Consider the following 15,020-nt stretch of genomic DNA (forward strand, 5'->3'; position numbering starts at 1 on the left):
GCTTTAGGAACTGGTTTCCCTGGCTGCAGGACACAAATGGCCTCACAGATGCTACCCAAAGGACTATGCTGAAGACGTTGTATTGTCTAATTGATGTTCTTAAGAGCACTTTCCAGATACATTTTCCTCTTTGTATTTTATGACTATACTTGTTCTCTTGGTATTTGCTGAATAGGAATTAAAAAGTAAAGGTGAACATTTCCAAGCCTGGAAATATTTTTCAGCATAAAATAAAGAGTGTTGTTCTCACAAATTGCTATCTGAAAAGCTTGTAAAAGTATTCTCAGCAGTGTTTCCAAGTCCTCTTTGCCTTGGCCTTCACTATTGGGTGTAAGAGAAAAAAGCAAGTTAGGTTAGCATTTGCTTTCTTTCGGTGATTGTCAGCCCTTCCAAGTTTCCTATTGCTGTGAGCAGCAAATTGGTCACTTGTTGGGGACTGCTCTGCAGAGAGCACCTTTTTTCAGAAAGTGCTTTAATAAGGTGTTTCCACTCATAGGGTAACTCAGGTGCTGCTCAGTAGTTCACCATTTTCTGGCTGGTCAATCATTATGACTATTTTACTTTACTTGTGAGTTACTCAGAATCCTGAGGACTTTACAGAGTTGTTCTTGAAACCATATGAAGGGATATTTCAGGTGTCGGAACCTAGTTAGATTTGGTTACTTCTGGCTTTGGACAGCAGGGACTTGAACATCAAGTTGCAACGCTGATATAAAGATGAACCCTGGCTTTCAGCTGTGCCAGTGCATTATTCATTCTTTCTGTGGAGAAAACTTCATTTCAGCCAGGATATGCCTGCTGTGGGTTCACCTTGACTGGACACCAGGGCTCCACAAAGATGCTCCACCACTTGCTCTGCTCAGCAGGACAGAGGAAGAAAATGAGATGAAAAACTCAATTGGTTGAGATCAAGGCAAAGGCCACATTAGGAAGCAAGGAGATCCATTCTCTAATTGCTCTTAGCAGGTGATGTCCAGCTACTTCCTGGGACTATGGCCCCAGTACATGTAGCAGTTGCTTTTGAAGACAAACACCTTAATAATAAAAATTCAGCACCCCTTGGCTTTTGTTTTTACACATCATATGGTATGGAATGTTGCTCTGGTCAGTTTGGGCCAGCTGTCCCAGTTGTGTCCCCCTTCCCTGCCTCTTGCACACTCTAGACCTGCTAGTCTTTGAGGGAGGTGTTGGAGAGACAGCCCTGATGTCACCTGAGCATGGCTCACCAGGAGCCCAGCGCTGGGGTGGTCTCAGCCTTTGTGGCTACAAACACAAAGCACAGCTGTTTGGATGTTAACTCCACCTCAGACAGACCAAATACAATGCCACAACTCTTGGATGGCCTGTTTGCCAAACAGGTAAACAGATAATCTGGATCCGGAAGAAGCAATCCAGATAATTATGTAATAATTTCCTTCTGACCTCTACCACATTATTTTTCGGCTTAGCTTGGTGTTTGAAGTCAATGAATCCCTGTCTTCTCTGTGCGTTTTGCTTCATAAAATCTTCCAAGATTTGGCAGAAAAAAAAGGCATGGAAATACACCAAGGAAAAAAAATACAGTTGTTAACATTTAAAGGAATAGAGTACACATAAAACAGGGAAAAAAGCCGATAACAGAAAAGAAATCCTAGAAGATGCAATGCCAGCAGTCAAACAATTGATTGTGGTCACCTTATTTATGGCAGAGGCCTCATGTGTCACAGCATTGATTCAGCAGTATGTGTCATTTTCTGAAATCCTTTGAGCCAAATAGAGAGACAGGACTGCACCAGAACTTGATATTCCTATCCATGAGATCCTTGAGGAAACCACCTGTTTAACCTCAAGGTATAAGCATCCCCATAAGAAACACTTCTATGTGTTTCTCTTCAGATACCTACCCCCCTCTCCCCCCCGCTTTATATTGAGACCTCAACTGGGATGCATTAGGGCAATTACAGAAAAGACAGACACTGTAACAGAAGTGAACTGGAATTAGTTTAAAAGAGTAAATTAATAATCAGAAGAAACTGAAGCCTTTAACCCTCTGAATGCAACTATCCACTTATGAAGGCACTCATTAAATTGTCTAGTTATCCTACACCATAAAAGCACCCTGTTGCTGGTAGCAGGGGCTTTCCCTGTATTTTTATTTGTGGAAGAAAATGGATATGAGTGCTGAAAAAAAAAGCTGTTGAAGATACATGGGTGATGAATGCTAATTCAGGGAAACTAATAACGGACTGGGGGCGTGGGGTGGATTAGCAGAATATGGAGGACAGCTGCACCTGCAGTAAGTGCAGCAGCACAGTTGTGAGTAAGGATCAAGGTTCTGCACTATGAAGGCAGAATGCTTTCATCTCTTCAGCTTCTGTCCACTAGGTGTCATCTGAGAAACACATGATAGCTACTGAAGGCTTAGCGGTTGGGTTTTTGTTGGGTTTTTTTTTTTTTTTTTGATTTTTTTGTTTGTTTGTTTGGTTTTGGTTTTGGTTTTTTTTTAAGAAACCAACAGCAAGCTTTTAGTGTCTGTAGATAGCAGAGCCTACATTCAGCACTTCAGCTGTCTCTATCCCTCTTTATGGCATGATATGGCCCCATATTGATTCCATCCGTTTCCTGTTATTTGATGAGGACTGAGTGCTCATCACTCTTTCCTGCGAGTCCTGACTTGGAGTGCTGGCAGACCTGGCAGCCTGGACGTAGATGGGGTTGTGGCTCTGCAGCTACAGACCAGTGTCTGTGTCTCCCAGTGCCTTCTCCTTCCAGTGCCTAACTTGCCCCAGAAGTCAAGGAGCTGCAACTTGACAATGGCATCATAGAAATTAATTTTCTGTTCCCTAAATGAGTGCCTATTCTACTCACCCCAACTCATTTTAGCGTAAAGCTGTGCTTTAGGTAGAAGGGAATTTGGTTGGTGGCATGATGGCAAGGAAAGGTAGCTTGGTTTTCATGTTCAGTATCCCGTAGATGTTCCAAAGAAACTAAAAGCACTAGATATGAAAAGAGGCCTGGAGTAAGTAACTTAGTTTTAGTATGTGTTTGTAGGAGTGTTGGAACGCAAGCCTCTCTGAGTTCCTCAGAGAGGGAGATGAATACAGGGGTTGAATTAAAGCCTTTAGAGAAACTAAGATATATTAAGCCACATAGATATAAAGTAGAAGTGTAGGTTTAAGTTTTAAGTAAATAAAAGCGTGAGTTGTAATTTTAAGTAAGTTTAAGTTTTAGGTTTTAAGTAAGTAGAAATACATTTTAAGTGCCTTAAGAAATTGTATCAACTAGCAAAGGCCCTTAGGCCTTGTTGAAAGTCCAGCAACTTAGTCCTAGACATAAAAAAAACCATAGCAGAACCTTGCCACTAGAACAGATAGAATTATTCACGTAAAATAGAGAAAACTTCATGCATAAATAGATAGAACTATTCACATAAATAGATAAATTTATTCACGTAAATTTTAAGTAAAACGGACAGTACATTTGCGTAAATAGATAATATTATATACATCATTTTTCAGATAAGAACTGACACTACTTTCATACTACTTTCACACATTAGAATGAAGTTCAGATTGGTTTAGAAAGAATGTTTTAGAATTGTGTTTTTAGCTGATTGGATGTTTTATAAATGAAAAGACCCATAGTGGGATACAATCATCATCATCATGGGCAACATAATCTTCAGCATCAGCTTCACCATCATCATCAATCATCACAGCATCAACACATCAGCTGCCACGAGAAGAAGAAGATGGCAGAAGAAGAAAGAAGAAAAGTTGTGGTCCCTGCTGCTGGTGCTCTCTGGAACATCAGACTCTACTCCTGCAGCTGGGACATTGGACGCTGTGCCACAGAACAACTGTTGCTGCTGCTGCTGTTCCTGCACAGAACCTGGGACTGTATACCAGAAAGCAGCCTTGCAGCTGCTGCTCCAGCTTGGAGCTGTTTTGCTAGAAAGGTTTTAACACAGACTCTAACACCTTGAACTCTTTGCCTTTGAGACTGATGTATTCATGCAAGAAACAACCTTATAACAGCCAACAACTGCTCGTGTCTCTTTGGAGACCCTAGACCCAGTAACAACCTCGACATAGAAGAATATAGGTGGTAGGAATAATAAAAATAAAAAAATAAAAAAGCTGTATTCTAAGTGTCCACTGAGGTATCTGCTGTGCTCCCCTCTCCTCTCCTCCCCTCCCCTCCCCTCCCTGTTTGAACCCTCATTGAAATCTAGATTTCACATTAAAACTAAAATGGAAACCAAACGGGAAAAGAAAAAACCCTGGAAAAATGTAAGGGTCCCAAACAAACATAATTTTAGTTTTCTTCCCTTTCTCCTGATTTATAACTATATAAAAGACAACTGAATAATTATTAATCTTATTCATTCCTTTTTCCCCTCCAATTCTTCCCTTCTTTTTTTTTTCAGTTTTTGAGAATTTTTACTATATTTTCACATAATTTCTGACTCTCGCCTCTTTTGTAATTATCTCGTTTATCTCCCTTTTCTGTTCTAAAAGGAGGAGGAAAATGTTTCCCACAACTGTACTTGAAAGAAACAAAAAGAGATAGCAAGCATGGCAGTAAACAAACAATTCCTAATGTGTTTTAAGTCTCAAAGGTTTTCTTGAAAATCATTCTGGATGTGATGAAGGTGTTAGTTCTAAGTTCAAGTCTCTGAGTTCCAAAATACTGCTCTTCTTAGATCTTGGCAAGCAGAGGACAGAAAAGTGCTCTGGCAAAATTACAGAAGATTTTAGTCTTGGCCAAAACTCAACACAGCAAAAAGTTGGATGCTGTCCCTGGTACACATTTGTACATTCAATCAACAACCTTAGCAGCTGCTTGTGTTGGGAACTGGCAGACTGTATAGGTCACACCACTACATCAGTCATGCTGGGGCTTTAAGACCTTACTCAGCAGCTGTCTCTGCCACTTTTTCATCATGAGTTTTTAATTTATCAGCTCCTATACTGCTTTTCTATAACTGGTTATTAATGCAATCAAGTGTGATTGACTTTCTTATGGCCTTTTGTTGCCCTGTTCTGAAGCTTCTGCAAAAAGCTGGAGCTGTTGGGAACTTTTTTTCCTCCTGTCACCTGAAGGCCAAGATTTGACTAACTCAAGTCACACTGTGCAGCACTCTGAAGACCTCAAATATGTCAGAGACAAATAAATGAGAATGCATTACCAATGTAATGGCAGGTTCTCCAGGGAAGTGTGTGCTGCAGAAAAGAGAGTTTCTAATGGGAACATTAAAACCCTTAAGTTTTATGGTTGCTTTTTTTTTTCCTCAGTTCTGGTTCCTACCAGATACTGAGAAATAGATACTATTGCTACAGTATGTATGAGAATTAAGTGATTAAATTAGTGATCAGAATTAGAAGGTGCAATTTAGAATGTAGTACTTCTATATTTTTTTCTTTGTAGTTACTCTAAGTCCTTTTGCTTAAGCAGCTGAAAGAGCATGTGTGTGACTTGGGACTGTATCTGCACAACCAGCACAGCAACACACATATGTCAATCACAGTCACAATTTTCACAATTTTCACCTCCATTATTCTAGATATATGGCTGAAAGCTGCAAGACACACCCACTGCTATTTAACATGTCTTTGTAGTTTAAAACAGGAACACATAAAGTCCACTTACAGCAGAACTCCCCTAATATTGTCCAAATTCAGATTAAAAAATAAACTTGAAATAGGGATAGCATTTACTGCTTTCATGGCCACCATAAGGCTACTCCAGTTTCACAGATTATTCCAGATTTCAGTAGCACAGAGTTAAACATTGTGGCTTTCACTGATTTATTCTTGCAATGAAAACCAGCAGTTTGCTAGAAGATTTTATTCACAATCACTGAGTTTTCTTTGACCAACACCCATTTATCAAAGAGTGACCTTCCAGACCATATTAAATATTGCCTCTAATTTTTGCCTCAGAACAATCTGGAAAATGTGACAGTACATGTGCAAGAATATACCAGTCAGTGCCAATATTAAGTCAAGTAAGTGTTTGTGCACAAGACATGATAAAGACATTTTGTGGGTGTTAGATAAGATCTTGGTACTATTTTACAGGAAGGGATTTAGTGAAGACCCTCAACATATTGTTTGTCTCAATGATCTTTCATGGTCTCTCTCTACATTCTCAAAGTCATGATTCTGGGGTAAGTACTCCTGATTTCTGTCCCGATAACCTCCCAGTGAAGTCATTAGGAATGTTGCTGTATGAAAAGTTGGCACAAATGGTCCTTGATGCTTTTGATAAGGTTTTGGATAAGTTTTTCTACCTCAAATACTACAGAAGCAGCATTGACAAGCAGTGAGATGGGAAACAGCTCAGGAGCCTTTAAAGGCTTTCACTTAAGCTCTTGTCCTAATTTGTAATTTCCCTTGATTTTAAAATAGTACTTAGAGGAAGAAAACATCCAGTAGAAAATTTAAAAGTGGAAACAGGTGGGCAAGAGGGCAAGAAGAGATAGCACATGTTACCAACGCAGGGACTGATCTGGTAGTCTGCTGCCATTGCCACAAAACCGTGCCTGTAGCAATACCTTTTGGCACCTCATGTTGCCAGTCCTATGGCTCCCAGCATAGCCCCCGGAAGCTGACACTGTAATAAGAACATGAAACATACTCTGTGTCAATGAATTTGCAGGTGTGTTTGAAGACAATGATCTCTCCTTCCATATTTAGCCAAAAAGAAGCACAAAGTGACATAGACCCCCTTTTTTTTACTGTGTTGCTACTCCTGCATAGCTACCTTAGAAGGATCTGCATAGTCATTATTGATTCCTATCTACAGTAGACACAAATTAGAAAATAGTTGAAATTATCAAGAAAGTGAAAATAGATCAAAGGAACATTATTTTTAATCATCTGTTGGAAACCTTCAGTGTCAGGTAAGGATTGTGGTAACAGGGATTAAAAATTATTTAATTAGTAAGAAAGTCACAGCCAAACAGAGGTCAGTAACTATGTTTTTGCAATTTTTATTCTTTCCTATTTGTGTTCTTTGCTTTTCTTGAGATGCCAGATTTTATCTCTTTTAAAGCAGAAAAGGAAAGCAGAGCTCTTTTGATTAGTTCCTGCCTGTTGGCAGAACTGCAAATTGTCAAGCTGTTTTCAGTGAAAATGAATGGCCTATCAGAATATATAAAACACAGTCACTTGCATCTAAGTGAAGAAAATCTTTTCATGCATAATGAGATATCAAACATGCGAAGTGCTGGAGATGGCTGGAGTGCAATAGCTCCCAGTAGAGGCACGGTGATGCAGTGAGTCTAGAATACATGATTTAGGAGAAAAAACCCATGCAATCATATGTAGAGTGTTTGTATAGTACGCTATTCTTGCTAACATGGATTGTGAGCCTGCACATCATGGTGGCCTTTAGTTAGGTAATCCTGTCAGAATCAGAAATATATTTGGTTGGAAAAAAACAGTGTTGTGGGGCACAGAAGAGAAAGTGAGATGACACATGCTTGATTTCTCCTCAAACAAGATCTTGCACCAGGCTAAGCCACACTTCAGGCACTGATAAGGAAATGCTGTAAGTCATACCATGAGATTTTTTTTCCATTAATGAAATCTTTAAGAAAGAGTATTTCTGATGATTAAATGTCTGAGAGAAAATCGCATGCATGAGAAAGGTGAGAGGCTTGAATATATGTTATAGAACTTCCTGGCAGATTGGGACAAAAATATGTAGTGCAATATGTTTTCTATTAACAGACTGTTAATAGGAGAATTTGCAAGGATAATTCATCAGCAGATAGCCTGGGATAATTAGATGATGTTAGCTGCACATGACCTAAAATCTAAAGATCACGGTGAGATTACAAGTGGTTTTAATGCTGGTAAGAGTAGTATGCTCACAAAGCCAGCTGCCAAACTGGTGTTTTTAGGTGTAGGCTGTTCTGTAGTATTGCAAAAAATTACATCCACAGGTTTTCACTTCTTCTTCCTGTATTCAATGGGCTCAATCTACTTCCCACATAAATCTTCATAGGATACTTCTTAGCTAAAGCAGCACAAAAGATTGTTTTAAGCCACTGTTGCCACTGCCACTGCCCTCCTTGCCTTCTGTCTGAGTCATCACTTCAGTACCCATGGGATGGGGAGTCAGAAATGAGCAGCTGGATGCCAGGACTTTTCTCTTGTCAGAAGGCACACTTCTGTAAATCGATAAATACACACTCTCAGTGCTACATAAATAAAAAAAATAAATAGCAGCTATTACTCAAGGCAAAGAAAATACAGATGCGTGCCCTTTACAGATATTTAGCTGAAGCTGTGTTGTGAGAGGTATTAAATGCCTGAGCATACAATAGTCCATCTGGAAGCATATTCTAGATTGGTACATGATAATGCCGGAAAACATCCCTCAAGTTCAACATTCTGCTTAGAAACTTTCACTGAGCAATTCCACCATTAAGCAAAATGTTATATGCTCTGACAGAACTTCTCAGGCAATTTTCTCCATTTCCAAGCAAAGTTCATTTTTCTTTTTTTTCCCCTGTGTCATTTTATTTATTGGAGAACTCCAGGAGGACTGATACACTGTCTCTCCCTCTGACATCTGTCAAGAGCTATTTCCAGGAAACTTTCTTTTAGGGAGAGAAAATCTGGATCCTGACCATTCCTGCTAGACAGATTACAAAATAAGAGCCTGCCACTCTGCTGAGAACTTTTAGTATCCCAATTGTATCCTGCAGCGCCTGAGGATAATAAAAGTTTATGACAAAATACTTGGAGTTATCTGACCCTGGTGTGCCTAAGAATAATTTTCTTTTTTTTTTTTTTTCTGCCTCTATTGATGTTTTCAGGTTTTGGTTTGCAAACTGGTGGGGGTTTGTCACAGCAATGCACAGAACACTCAAATGAGTACCATTTGCTAGGACTCAGGGACATGAGCCAAGGCACACTCCTGCACTGACAATGTTGATATAATGTGATTTGAAGAGTTCCCGCACTTGGAGAACTGTCCTGCAGTGAGATACATGGATTTAGCATGATCTTTGTGTCAGAGGCCTCTGTTAACACATCAGCCCATACACACTAGCATTTCACTACCTCTTCAAAAAAAAGCAGCCCTTCTAACACTCGGCTTTTGTGCCCTTGGCACTAGATGCTGCTATGCATTAAAGGTCACTTTGTATTGTTTCCCAAAGCCAGATGAATGGCCCAGAAGGATTTTCCCAGTGCACCCATGTCCCAGGTGGCTATGAGCTGATGTCTATTCCATTCCCCAGCTGAGGAAACCCCACAGCCAGGGGTCAAAGCTTGTTCCAAAATAACAGGCCACGTACCTGGAAATATCTGACTTTGATGGGGATCTGGTACAATGAGTTCCCACCATGGAGAACATGATTTACCTGCAGATCAGCATCTGCAGTTCTGCCTTCCATCCTGCCCTCAGTCTCTCTCTGGATGCAATCAGTGTGGTGTGTGTCTGACTGCCAGATTATGTTTCACTTCACAACTGCTCTGATTGTGTTTGCACTTACACAGGTTCCTGCAGGGGCTAAGGGACAGGCACAGTCCGCAGCCATGAAGTCAAAAGGGAATGCTGGGCCTTTCAAATATGACACAATTTTATGTGTCATATCTCAGCTTACTCCCAGGAATTTGCAAATGAAAAGTAACCAAAATGTATTGTAACCCTTTCATTTCATACAACTTCTACATAGCTTAGCTTTTATCTGATGAGATTACACTTGGATGGATGAAGAGGCAGATGCTGACAGAGTCCTCTCTAGCACTGCTGCTGGACCATCTGCAGAAAATAAGAGTGGCTTGGCTGTGGAGACACCCATTCAGACTGAGCCCTTGCCTGCCTGCTCTATCCTGTCTCATGTAGTGTCTGTTGGTGTCAAATCCTAACCCAAGTGTCAAATCCTGGAACCAGGTATATGCATAGATAACTTGACATGGTTGAGTAGGTCTCCCATAAAACAAATGTTTGCGGTCTCAGATTCCAAGGTACTGAGGAATATGTAACACAATCCCCATGCCAATACTAATTGATAGCCTCAGGACACATTCTTGTGGGAACCTGCTGATATGTATATGTGGTCTGGTTTTACATCCAAAAATGACCTTAACTACCATTCCTTGTCTAACAGCTCTATCTTATCTCTCTTAAAAGTATGTCTTCAAAATATTTACTTATTTTGCTATGTCTGGTTTCCCAGACAGTTGAAATGCTCTTTGTAAAGGTCACAGAAGAGCAAGGAAATTAAAAGAAAGATCACTGCTAGGACCACAATCAGCAATTAAAGGAAAAAAACAATGGCAAGGGAATTTACAGATGCTTGTGCAACCACCTGTAACTCCTGAAACTTAATGCACAGGAATTAGTATTAACCCAAAACATAAGAATCAGATTTTTCCAGATGCTTTTCATTTATAATAGTAAAGCTTTGAACATTTCAATCATAGTGTGCTTTTCAGTGGGTTAGGCCATGTCTCTCCATAGGCCCTTTTCCTCAGTTAGGCCCCATCTGACCAAAAAAATGCAGCATTAAACACTGTATTTAGAAGAAAATTCAATACAAAATTGTACAGAATGACTAAACTCCAGGCCTGTGCTTCAGTTGTCTAAGCATTTCTTCTGATGTGTGGAAAGCTTTCTGTGGGGAGCACCTGAAATGGCAGCTGCTGTCGGAGTTCACCGAAAAGTATAAACAGTAAATGCCATTTTCTCTCCAGTCCTGAGGACATTTCCATTCCATGTTTGCCATCTGCTGGGTGTTGTCTGGGGGGGTGTGCAGAAAAGTGCCTGTGCAGCTCCCCCATGCTGTCCTGGCTTGGGGCAGCCCTGCACACGGCCACACAGCTGCTGAGGTGACACGACTGCTGAGTGCCCTGAGATGGTCACCCTGCATGTTCAGATATATTTTCTGTACTAGAGTGTAAAAAAAAAAAAAAAACAAACCAAAAAAACCCACAAAAAACACACACACACAAAACAAAACCCCCAAACATAAAAACCAACCAAACAAAAACCCCACCCAAAACAAAACGAAAAAACAAACACACAAAACAAACAAAAAGCCACAAAAAAACCCCCAAAAAAATAAAAATAAAAAAAAAACCAAACCAGAGTGTTATACTGTCCTTTTTGTCGAGTATTTATCTGGAGTTTCAGAATGCACCTTGCCCCACAGTATCTGTGCATGTACCTAGATGGTGGCAGTAACCTCTGTCTCTACAAACCCCTCTCTGCATTATACTCAATTACATTTCAGTGTGTTACATTATTTTACAAAACTGGCCTACTGCTTAAAGTAAGAGATAATTAAATTGAAATACCTTTCATTACAGTGATTAAGGACTATTAGGAAGTAAAATCTTGTACTTTACTTGAAAGTACAAAGTGTTCACTACTTCCTTGTGGAATAGAGACAATGACCACTGAGTCTCAAATGTGCTGTACTATGCTTACAGTATATGAGGATCAAATTTATTTTTCTTAAAGAATTAATACCTTATCCCTGCAGAAATATCATTTCTAAGTCAGTTTGGACATATGGTCATGCGTAAGTCCTTTCAAAATCTCTGCTAATCTAGGGTTAAATCATAACTGTCTTTTCTACAGAAACCAGTACTGTGGGAGAGCGACCCACCTTAGGCTTTTTTGTTCCAAAGCCAAATGGACTAAATCAGATGTTCCCCTGATTATAAAAACTAGTAATAGTAAATTGATACATTTCATGCATTTGCATTAGTAATCCCAGTAGATATGATTAAAAACCTGGTTTAAAGCACTTATCATTTTCATTTGAAGTTGCTGAGCAAAAGCCAGCTGTCTAAAAGCCAGACATGGGTCAGTATTACAAATTTAATGCATTGCTTGCAGAACTGCTCCAGAAAGCTGTGTACTCTGAAAGTATTAATGACAGGGCCAGAAACCAGGCAGTAAACATATTTGGTGCTTATTGAATTAAGGCATTGAACTGCTGTTATCTTCATAATTTCCTATATTGTTAGCGGAGCAGTGGTTAGGGATGTTTATATTTTGAATACAATGCAATCCAAAAAAAAGATTAACATAAAAATTTTAACTAAAAAAAGTCTTAACTGTCTTTTGGGAAACAAAAATAAGTTGGTACAGGAAAATATATAATGGATACAGAAATTAATCAGATAATATATTGAGTTATTCCTACAAAATGAATGCTCACCTTTTGAAAGTTTTATGCACAATCCAGAAATGTACAGGCCTCTGACTCTTGATGACAATAGTAAAAGTTTTATTTCTAAATCGTTGTAAAATTCTGTGGACAAGTAAGAATATGACACCTGGACTATTACAATGTGAATCAGAAAGAGAAACATTAAAACTGCAATCCAAGCTGTTTCTTTAGTCCTAGGGACATTTTCATTTTTCTGGCATTTCATCAGTATATTAAAGGTGTTCAAGAAATTTATCTTGCAGAAAAGTGTTAGCACCCTTTCACAATACCTAGATAAAATCAATATGTTGCTATAATGTCTGCTCTAAAGTGCATCAAACACCACAATGCTTGAGCAGGAGCTCAAATTATCCAAATAAATATAGAGACCTCTGCTTTCTAGCTTGTTTTTTACTCTTGCAGCTTGAAGGTACGCTAATATAAATTTAAACATACACTAAAATGTTGGATTCATTGCATAAGTCAACACCAGGAGTTATTGTCCCAATGCACATTAGGGTCACAAGAGGCACTTCACAGGAGAAGACAAGACCTGCCTTCTGCTCTTGTGTGTGGCAAATTCCTCAGAGGTGGTGGATGAGCCTCTGAGGAGCAGCCTGGAAGGGAAACGAGAAAGGCAAATGCTGCTGGTGAACCACAGCCACAGCTGACAGGGGAATAACCCCCTGCGGCAGGGTGCCCACCATCACCTGGAAGCTAACACTGGGACAAATCCAAACACTGCCTCCAGAGGCTGCTGAAGGGCTGAAGTGTTGCATTTCTGTTGGAAATCTGCTCTTGGGATGGTGACCACCTGGAGACACATGGCTGTCCCAAAATAGCTTCCAAAGCTGGTGTACAGACTGCACACCTCCCAAGTGCACGTGTTTGCCAGGGGCCGCCTGTCAGGCATCTGACAGATATTTGCAGAAATGGACTCTATTGTTTTTCTCTGCATCATATAGCTCTTGCTATGGATGATATCTTCTAAATGTAGCTTTTTGATATCTTTAACAGCAAAAGATTTAGCTTTTCTCTCACCTGTTTTTTTGTATTTTGCTTTGCTAGCAGAGGCCAAGTCTATTAGATGTTATAGGGAAGACCTAATGCTCCTAAGTAAAATATATATTTCCTATAGCAAATAAGAAGGATCGCTTATTTAACATGGATGATTTTTATTTCTTTTGATTGAGTGCAGTTCACAGCAGACATAAAATAATTTAATTCAGGTCAGTCTTTCTGCTGGCTTAGGAAGCTGCAAATGTGCCAAGTATCTTCCTCCAGCTTGACTGAGCAATATCAGGGTTTTAATTTTTGGGTATATATTCATCTTCCCTTGTCTACCATGATTTTCTGCATGTAGTGGGCTAACTCTGATTTAATCAGGACCTTTTTTGGCTGGTGCTCTCCTGTTGACTTTTAAACAGTTGATCTAGTAGATCCAGCTAGAAACTGTGCAATAAAGGGCTGTTCAACCTGCAGCAGTACATCTGCAGAGGAACGTGCTACAGACAAGCACAGATCTGCCAGGAATTCTATTTGAAGACCCAGCTGCTGAAGCCTGAAGTGTTACACTAATTTTACTTTCTTTCTCCCTAGTTAGAGCTAGTTCAATGTTCTGGGGAATGAATAGACAGCTGCCACAAAGAGAGTTGATGATTGTAAAGGCAGATACCATGTCAATGAGACAAAACAAGCTATTTAAATGGTGCTTCAAATATTGTGACATGGGAGGATATACAGGAAGGCCTGACCCAACACCTTCTGGACTCAGGGATCGTCCTTTACTGAAAGAGAGCCTTGGGCCAAGTAATAGCTAGGAAATGTTTGAAAACACTACTTTGACAAACAATGATAGTAATGCAATCCCTTCTTTCTCACAGGAGGCTTTCCTTTGTACAACTGTGACTCTACTGCTCACTAAATATACCTGTGATTCTGCATATTCTATGCAAATAAATTCATGGGGCCTTACTGCAAATATGTGTATGAGCTTTAGACCTGTCCACACAAAGACTAAGCTTGAGCAAAAGCTAGGGTTTGTAAAGCCACTTGAAATGAAAGATATTGCAAACGCAAATTAGTATTATCATGGTAATTTCTTTCCTCCTCTTGCATTATACCTTTCATCCTAGAAAATTTCACTTCTTCATAAAAAGTGTGTACATATCCCATTTACTAGAATAGAAGAAGACAACATGAATATAAATTAAGTTTACCTTCAGATACCTGGACCTAAATGCAAAGTAGCATGCAGTTTTGTCCTGTTTTATTGGGAGGACACTTTAAAATGAACCTGAAACAAAAACACCTGCCAATAAATCTGCAATTTCTAGGAGCATAACCATATTAGAACTTTAGTCTTGCAACATTTCTGAATGTTGACACTTCTTTAGAAGGGCAATTTCATGACATAGCTTTGAAATGACACACAGGCAAGCCAGGAGTGCTACAGACACAACTTCACCTGTTAAAGCTGCCTGTGAGGCTCCAGACTGTGCAGGAATGTCTCTTTGATGATAAAGGATCATCATCTTACTACTTAAAATAGAATACATACATGTTGTATTTCCAATTATTTAATGCCATACCATTTCCATACCTTTAGTACCATGTAAGTACTGTGAAATTACTGTCTGCCACAGAAAAGGTCACAGAGGTAGAAAGAAGCCATCAGTTCTGAAATGCCCTGAGTCATCAGTTTCTAATGAGTCTTCAGTTTCTGATGTTTCTGAAATGGCAGAAGGTGCAGGCAGGCTGTTAGCTGTGCCCAGAGGTTGTGGCTGCATGGATGGCAGAGGGCTGGTAGTGCACACTTTGCCTCCTAGAGCCCATGGATGATGCCCATGACAGCAAG

The sequence above is a fragment of the Melozone crissalis genome, unplaced genomic scaffold, assembly GCF_028551555.1.
Source record: "Melozone crissalis strain CALT ecotype California unplaced genomic scaffold, PUWL_Pcris_2 ptg000005l_1, whole genome shotgun sequence".
Classification (NCBI taxonomy): Eukaryota; Metazoa; Chordata; class Aves; order Passeriformes; family Passerellidae; genus Melozone; species Melozone crissalis.